At 39.3% G+C, this 9,112-nt stretch overlaps 1 long non-coding RNA gene across 1 annotated transcript; it reads right to left on the bottom strand.

Annotated features, from left to right (window-relative positions):
- Positions 1 to 3,877: 3,877 nt before the first annotated feature.
- On the bottom strand, positions 3,878 to 5,872 carry LOC128788057 (uncharacterized). Its single transcript, XR_008430950.1, has 2 exons — positions 5,789 to 5,872; positions 3,878 to 4,183 (listed from the first exon to the last, which is right to left on the bottom strand). It is a non-coding gene; the product is annotated as an uncharacterized LOC128788057 (long non-coding RNA).
- Between the last annotated feature and the right edge of the window lie 3,240 nt (positions 5,873 to 9,112).

The raw sequence follows: 9,112 nt of genomic DNA, 5'->3' as shown, positions 1-9,112 counted from the left end.
CTCTCTCCCACTCCTTTTTGCTCCATATCCACCCCCTCCTCTACCCACCCCACCCCCCTTTATATCTCTTATTTTATTTATTTTAAAGGAGGTTCAGTAGGTCATGGCAAATGTGAAAAAATAGGTTTCTTTGCTGGGCAGACCAGATTTAGTGAGAAATCACTCTGAGTTAACAGAGTGACTTTAAGAACCTTTAAGAACCCTCTAATAGCAGCAGTAGCTCAGGTTTGCAATTTTAGCACTTAGCCAGTGTTGCATGAGTCTGCATCTTCAACATAAGAATACGTAACACAAGACTCCAAACTGACCTCTGACAAACAGAGCTTTTTCTTTAAAAACAGGCTGATGTGAATTTTGTGGGAGTAGAATGATGAGGTGAAATTTTGTGAATCTTGGGGAGAGAGATTATAAGTTTGGATGAAAGTAACTTCTTACCAGTATGTTTTGCACAAGCAGAAAAAAATGACAGTCCGTGAGGATGGGTGATGTGCCAGAAGTGTTATTGTTTGTATTCTTTGAGCAACTTGTTTGTTTTCTCTGATTGTGTGTTATTATCTGATCTCAGGAATTAAGGCTTCTCCAGTGGGATTTTCAGAACGTAACCAAGATTTATTGGGTGCTACAGAAGAAAAATATTTTTGAAGTTGTCAAACACTTCCTGCTATAAGGCTGTAAAGTGTTGAATATCTGCCTTAGGCAGATTTATTGATTTATTTAAACTTACTGTTCCCTAGACATCTGCTTTGGTCACTCAATTATAGAGAAGATGCTGGGCAAGGTGAACCTTTGGTCTGAACTCACACTTTTATTCTTGTTTGTTTGCTTTTCTTACATTGAATGATATGAGAGAAAATAATTGGTTCATCCATTTGACAAAAAAAAAAAACAACTAAAAACCCAAACAAACAAACAAAATAGCAGGCTTTTTCTAAACAAATAGTCTTATTATTGCACAGCAGTGAGGCAAAGACAGAATTTCCCAAGTAATTGACTTTGTGCATTTGCCATGACTTTTGCAGCATGTGCCCATACCCATCTACTTCAAGTGCTTTTGAGATAAGCTGAGGAAGAGGTGTGGGAGTAAAGGGAAAGATTTGGTCTTGAACAGTGAAGATTGTGACTGGTAGATAGGAAGAGTGGGACTGAACTGGAAGAAAAGTGGAGAAAAAATAAAGTAGGAAGGAGTTAGGGGAAAGGGCAGAAAAAGTACTTTTTATCAGGGCCATGGGATGGACCCCCTTTTACTGGCATCAAATGTCTCTGAAACTGTGGTGGAAGGTTCACTCTATAAGAATACACAGCTACAAGTTTAATTTTGCCCTTGGTTACTGTCATTAGCAGAAAAGCAAGGTGCTGGAGGTTCTGAGCCAGGTGACAAAGATGTTGACAGTGCCATAAATATGGTGAAGCTGCTGCTTTCTCCACCTTTTTGAAAAATGCAGGAAATGACATGCACAAAAGCTCTGCTAAAATAGCCTTGCTTGCAAAGTCAAGCACTCTAATTCCATTGCTGTGTAATTTCATTTCGGGATTCCCACATAGGATGGATGCAGTCTGCAATTAGATGATCAGTCTTTCTTCTACAGGGAACCTCATTGACCACACAGAATGAAGGTGATCAGCAAATGGGCAGCTGTTCAATCTTCCCTTATCCTTCCTGATTATTCCTTAGGGTACAGCTGTAGCACTATCCATACAATTCAATCACATATCACTTTTTCATAATCTTTTGTTTGGCTCTCTGGAAGAGAACTTCACAAACTTTCTCTTCACACAGTGGGTGTGTTGAGATCCTGAAAAAGGAGGGTATCCCAATTGGGGATTCCAATATGGGAAACTAAGAAGCAGGAATTTTGCTAAGATATTGAATCCAGGGTATTTGTATAATATTTGGATATACTAGTGGGTTTATAGCTGAGTTTATATGTTCCTTGTCAATAGTAAATATTATCTAGCACTTCTTCTGTTCAGAGCAATGCATGGAATGATTCACGTGGCACCTGTGAGTGACAACACAGAGCAGCAAGGCAGGTTTATGTCCCCCACACAGAGAGGAGGAAGACAGAGTGAGGGATACCTGGGAAAGTTCACTTACATAGGGGCCCTCACATCCTGTGGCAGGGAAGGAGATCCAGCCTGCCCAAGCAGGATCCACCTGTCTGGCTGCTAATGTCAGCTTCTGTTCCTTTCCTTTCATACCCCTTGCCTCGTTCACAACACACCTTCAGAATCTGCAAAAAAGGAGCCAAAGCCACATTCTCACTGACAGCCCCAACTCCTTACTCCAGAATATTTGTTCTGTGCAGTGGTACAGAGATCTTGTGGAAAAAATAACCTGTGCGTGCATTGCAATTACCTGCATGGTGGGGCTAAACAAAGCTTGTATAGGCAGTTGTATTCCTTGTGTCCTAACCTTTGAGTGCCAGATTTTGCAGCCTTTCTAGCATTTTGTGGGTGTATCCTGTTGTCTTCTCAGACTACACATGGTGGTTACAGCAAACTCTTCTTCCTTTCATCTTCCTCTTTCCTTCCTTGGCCTTGTCATGAATATCGGGTGATCTTTTTATTATTTTTTCGTTTTCTACTCTTTACAGCTCTAGTAGAGATATTTCAATGTCCTGTAATTTATTCTCTCTCTAAATGCCAATTTTCTTGCTGCTGCTGATTTGCTTTCAGATATAATGCCTAAAGCAGGCTGTCAGCCATTCTGAAAGTATATGATTTCTCTCTCTCAATATCACACAAGCCAAGTCTGGCTGGAAGGACAGGGGAAAACTAAATTGTTCTCATAAAAAAGAAAACATAGCACTAATATATCTTTATACTTATGTTCAGGTATCCCCTTTGTGTTATTAAGGGGACTCATGATCTTGTGTGTTTTCTCTACAGGGGATCACATTAAGTTATATTTTAAAGGTCTGCTGTAATAGATGCTTTCCAGAAACCTAAAAGTGAGTCCAAAGGTTCTTTGGATGCTATCAAACCAGAAATAAGCAGTGCACTGTATTATCCAGTTGCAAAACAAGAGCTCAGGATCCAAAGACTGAATTTGACAGTTGTGTGTATGAATTAGATCCTGCCACCCTTGTGGGGCTGGGATGATATCAGTGCCAGGGAGCATTTTCATCAAGCATTGCTGAAAACCTGGCTCTCCCTGAGACAGAGAGGCACCAAGGTGTCAGGGATGTGGATATGTGTACTCAAATACTTGTGTACTCAAATATTCCAGTCCTCAGACACAAATGATTTGCTGTAACTCCACAGGCTGAGCCAGTGTCCTGTGAAAGTTATTGTTGGTCCCTGTGTGGTGTGGTTGCCCATCCCAACTGCTCTATAATGAAACTTGGTGAAATAAAAGCAGTTTAAACTAAGCTTTGTTACCTTCTAATTGTGGAGGGTTGGAATTCATGTTGTTCTAGCTTAGCTGGTGGGCTTTCATGCCCAAAAGCATTTCTGAGTTTGCAGTTTGACACTCATAAATATCTTTTATGCTTCAGAAATTATGTTTTGGGGTTTTTTTTAAATTTAGAATTTAACTTTCTTCACCTATCACTGTGTATTATGCATGTGTGATTTTCAAGATGTCTCAGTGTTCCATACTAACATTGTGAATGGAAAACTTTGAAAATATCTTTCAATTAATTTGTGCACCTATCTGTCTAGCTTGGTGGTACTTGATATCCTCTTGGATTTTGCTGACTGTGTTTTCAAGCAAAATGATGGGTTATAGAAAAAGCTTTCAAACTCTGCATCCAGGTTTTTCTTCAAGAAACAAAGACCCTTTTTTACATTTGTGTGTATATACAAATAAAGATATGTTAAAGAAAAAAGGAAAAGATAGCAGAATAATTACATTAAATGACATAGAAAACCTGGCTTATGATCAGCTTTCTTCTGACAAATGGGTTCCTGTGGTTTGGACTTGTCCCTTCAGTCTTTCTTTTAGCCTGGCAATGCAGTGACTCCTCCTTTTGTAGCAATTTGTCCACAGTCCAGTCTGGGACACAAGGAAATTCTTTTCACCACCTGAGGGTCTTGTCTGAGCATCATTTCCTTCCTGCTTTTCCCCAGGAGCTGCCCAGGCATCATCAGTTGAGGCTTTTCTCTCTCTCAGGAATGGAGGAACTCCTACTAGGAGGCAAAGCTGGACTTCTCACTTTTGCCTCCTCCCTCTTGTCAAGTGCTGTCAAATAATGGAAAGAGGTGTTGAAACAAGAAATTTAGAAACTGAGTTCTCAAAACAGTTGCAGTCTTGATAAGGGGCTCTATATTTTTCGTTCACTTGTAATTCATTTTAATTTGTTGCATCTACTTTTTTAAATGTTTGATTTGAATCTGAATGTGGTTCACATTAGTTTTTGATTATAAAAATCAATAATATCAGACCCAGTAGATTCAGCAGTTTCTTTGAAAATGGTGCTTCCTCAGCCCTGCCAACAGTGGCTTTTTCCAGGATGGAGCTGCAGCTTGGAGGCCATCACCTGGAGGATGGGAGGCTTCCTCAGCACTGACAATGCACAGCACCAGGATTTTAAGAAAATAGGCAACTCTTCTCTGGGGTGGCAACTTATAAGCATCTTTTCCCCTTGATAGGCAGAGCTGCGGGCTAGGACTAAGTCAACAAGGATTGGTTGCATATTTTTAGCTAAATATTGTAAGGTCCCTTCAATATTTTCTACCAGAATCTGAAAAAAAAAATAAAAACCCACCCTTATATTGGTTGCTTAGATTAGTGTTCCATGTATTCCTGCATTTTCCTCCCCTTGTCCTTCTGTTTTTTGATTGTTAGATGGAGCATTAGCCTCATAAGCTTTTGTAGGACCCAGATTAACTTACTGGAATTGAATACATCCTTTTCTGAAAACACATTAGATTTAGTAAAAGTGTGGATCACAAAGGGCTAGATAATTAGGGTTTTGTCATGGGTTGTGGGGGTTCAGGACACATTTCAAAGTCAACTTATCCCTTAGGCAGTTAATAAAAGTCCTTATCATGTCTTAAAAGAAGGCCTAATATAAAACCTCCATAAATTAAACTTCTAAATGTCCATCTTTGAAGATAATGAGATATCATCTTATTTTTTTTTTATTTTTAAAAGTGAGCAATTTCAAGTAAAGCACATTAGGAAAATATTTACCTAGCTGAGCAATTTTAAAGGCAGGTTCAAAACAGCATATCCCTATTAAATGCTGTTTATCACGTTTAACACGTTATCATGTGTTGGCAAAGTAGATTTTGTGTCTTAAATTCTTTCATTGCAGAGTCTTTCTTTTTTAAATGCACCTCCTTAACATTTTATGTTGGTTTTTTGTAGAACACAGAAAGAAATGCTATTGACCAGTAAACTCTCAGAAAATCCTTCTTCTGGCCTCTTAATTTGTTTTTTTCAGTTTGACATAGGCTCCCATTTGCAGGCAGAAACCCTTGGCTATCAGCCTGTAGATGATGCTCACATCTACAATCAGATATTTCAGTTTTACTCTATTAAATAAGAATGTGCTAGTGGTACTGACTCATTTCTGGGTCTGCATACAATCAGAATGTAGGGAGCAAATTTGGAAGTAACTTAATGGTATTTCTTTTCCACAAGTCTGGAGCCCATGAGTCAGTACTCCAACACATACATTTTGCTGTTTGACTGGAACATGCTATAGTTATTTTTTTATATTAACAATATGGTTTATTATTCTATAGAATTTTTTTCATCCAAAGATCTCATGTAGCTTTACCAGTTAAGTGAGTAACTCATTCTTAATGCATCTTGAGATTCTCCAATATCTGAACACACCATTGGTTTCAGCCTGAATTAGACATTTAGCCTTTGATTCAGATGAACATTCACACTGGGGGAGGTTCTTAAAATGAAGTCCACACTGACGGGATTTCCTAAAGTGGGTTGGGATTTATGTACTCGGTTGTTTTCCTTGTGAGCCAAAAAGCAGAATTTGATGCCTGGCATCACACTGGCTGCTGGAGATAACTGTTCCAGGGAGCTTCGGTGTCACAATTCAGTTTATGTTAGAGCCTCGTGGGGGGGAAAAAAGTCCCAAATCACCACCAAGCTTGAAGCCCTTGTTCTGTAATTCTTTGCTGAATTTGATTTGTTGATTAAGTGAAGGTGTGGCTGGCTGTGCACACAGGACAGGTACAGCATCAGAGCATGCCTTGCCTTGGCTGTCCCCTTCCAGCACTGTGAGGGGCAGAGAGGGGGAAGCAGAGCACTTTGTGCAGGACAGCAGCCCCTGACAGCAGTGGGATTTGCTCATGAGGGGGATCAGTTCTTTTGGGAAGGAGCCTGGAGCTGCGAAACGCCGTGAAAACAGCATGGCGCAAAACGGAACAAAATTGCCGAAAAGGTCAGAAATAGAAACGAAGAAAAAGCCCCATCCTAGGATGGAGCAGTCTGCAGTGATTCTCCAGCCATGAGTTTAATGGCATTTGAGTGTCTGCAGGTTGGGTTGCTGCGCTCCCTGTTGTCAGGCAGCGGGGTGGGGGCTTCGCCATCCCTGATTAACTAAAAAAAGATGTGTGTGTTTTGGAGGTGTGTGGGTGAGGCAGTGCAAATGTCAAGTTCAGTACTGGTTATAAACAGTCTTTTTAAACAGCAGCACATTTTCATTCAGATCTTTTTAGGTTGTGAAGAATACTGTATCTGTAGCGCATATTTAAAATAAAAAAAAAAAAAAAAGGAAAAAAAAAATCTTCCTGGCAGCAAGCTCGCCGTATCTAGTGCAACATTCTCACTCTGTCTCTCTCTCATCCTCATCTGTTGAAAGAGTAAAACTTCTGAGGTAGGTCTTCAGAAATAGCAGCAGTAGCCAGCACAAATGTGCAGTAATTGGTTTGCTGCTGTTGTTGTTTGTGATTGGAGCAGTGAAACCTTCCCCAGCAAAACCAAGTGGTGCAGATGAGCTCCTGCACTGTTGCTCGAACAGTGATTTTTAACGTGGCTAAGGGCAAGTGATAGGATGAAAAATAGTTCTGCTTTATCCCTTGTTTCCACTGAAATGTATCCTCAGCCATGCATATGCAGGCTGTAATGTAGCATATTTAATCTTCCACTTCATCTCTGCAGCTTCTCTCTCAATACCAAAATAGCAAGGAGTGGAGCAGCTACCCTTTCAAACAGCACTTACTGTTCTTAGATGGGTTTTTTGTTGTTTTTAGAGTTTTCTGTTTTTAATCTGAGCTAAGTTTGAACAACTGTAATGGTGGGAAAATCTATCCAGGGTTCATTCTTTTTTACCAGGGAACTGGCAAACTAGGAAGAATAGACTTTGTCATGTGCAAATATAGTGACCATAAATGGTGCTGGAGGCTTTTTCCATTGTCCTGTGACTTTGCCACGAGAGAAAGCGCGCGCAGCAAAGAAAGACACGTTTGATAGAGTTGTGAAGAAGGCCTGAATGGCTGTTGGGTGTTGGGCATTGTCTGGCCCTGACCTCAATTCGGTACAGTAGAGACCCTTGAAAGCACTGTCTGAAGTCACAATACCACTATTCTCCTCCGCTCCCCAAAAGGGATTAGTTAAAAGGGTGACGTTCCGTGCAGAGAGTTCCAAGTATTCCCTGAAACAAAGGGGCCTGAAATGTTTTTGAAGTTATTTTTAATTGAGTTGAACTAATTTAATAAAGGTCCCAAGAAGGAGGGGGGAAGGAAAAAAAAAATATAAAGGAATGTGATTGTTTTATGATTCCTCGCAGATGGAATGGACATTTATAGCATACTTCTTCTTTAGTCTTCCAGAGAACAGTAGCCCCATTTACAGCTACTGTTAGCAATTTAAAACTGCTCCAAAATGAAGTCTTTCAAGAAGTTGACAGCTTATAAATAAATCTGTCTGATAAAATTGAACATAAACTGCATCTGTGGTTAGTTTGCCAAAATTAATTCTACATTTAATTAGAGATAGCAGTCAAACATATTTAATAAAAAACAGTCTTGGAGAGTAAATCAAATGAAGTCGGATTTTAGCAGATGCTTTACTTTTCTTCCCCTTTTTTCCCCCCTTTCCTTTTCTTTTCTTTTCTTTTCTTTTCTTTTCTTTTCTTCTTTCCTCCCAAGGAGTGATGAAGTGACCTCACCTCTATGATCCTCAGATATTTAGAAGAGCAAACTGAGGGGAGGCCTGGGCAGCTCATGAGATTATGAAGGAGAAGCCATGAATGAATGGCCTCAGACAAAGGGGGGTAATTATTGTGCTGCAATTTTTACTGATTTCTATAATTAAGATTTTCAGCAATGCCACCATGTTTACTGTAAACGCTGAAATGAATGAATATTCTAATTATTAGCCAAACATCAAAATTTGGATTTGGTCTGGACTTAAACCCTCTGCAGTTCTAAAGTTCAGGTGTTGGCATAGGCAAGCTGGAAGATAAACTGTGCTGTGATTATTAATTACTGGAATAGTGAATGAAGTTTTATTGTTACATCTCAAAATTGACAAGCCAGTTCCCCACATGCAAAATTCATATTCACTACTTCACATTCTTTTTCATGTGCAGCTCATTCATGTCTCTTCAAAAAATATGACTTGATGGACTCCTTTAGCTGGTGTAAATAGGTACAGCTCCCACTGGGAAGGGAGTCTGTCTCTTGGCAACAATTTTAAAAATATAAGAAAATAAAATAATTCTGTGCCCCAATTCGCCAAACAAAGTCAGTTGAGCGGCATCAAAAACATTTGATCCATTTTGAAATTAAGTGGAACATTTTTCTTTTCCAACCCTCTCTCTCAAAGCAGCTATCTGTCTGCCACTGAAAACAAACCAAACTTTATTTAAAGCCCAGATCTTGTATGGGAGATTTTAGCCCACGCTGTAAATACATTCAAAACTTGTTAAGGCTACTAGAGAAATCCTGTCTGCTTGGCTTTTTTTTTTTTTTTTTTTGGTGCAGCAAATGACATGATTTCTAGACATAAGTTTGGCTGCTAATAGATTATCTTTCTTTGAGGAGTTTAGGTTGTTTTTGTATATTAAAGTACATAAATATTGTGGGAACTCACTGTTTCCCACGTGGAAGGTATTGGTTAACTTTAACCATAGCATTTTTTTCTTTTCTTTTTTTTTTTTTTTTTTTTTTTTAATGTAGCCATTACTTTCAGAAC

Source organism: Vidua chalybeata, chromosome 5 (genome assembly GCF_026979565.1).
Source record: "Vidua chalybeata isolate OUT-0048 chromosome 5, bVidCha1 merged haplotype, whole genome shotgun sequence".
In the NCBI taxonomy this organism is placed as follows: Eukaryota; Metazoa; Chordata; class Aves; order Passeriformes; family Viduidae; genus Vidua; species Vidua chalybeata.
The sequence above is the reverse complement of the archived record's forward strand: the minus strand, read 5'-3'. Positions and strand labels throughout refer to the sequence as shown.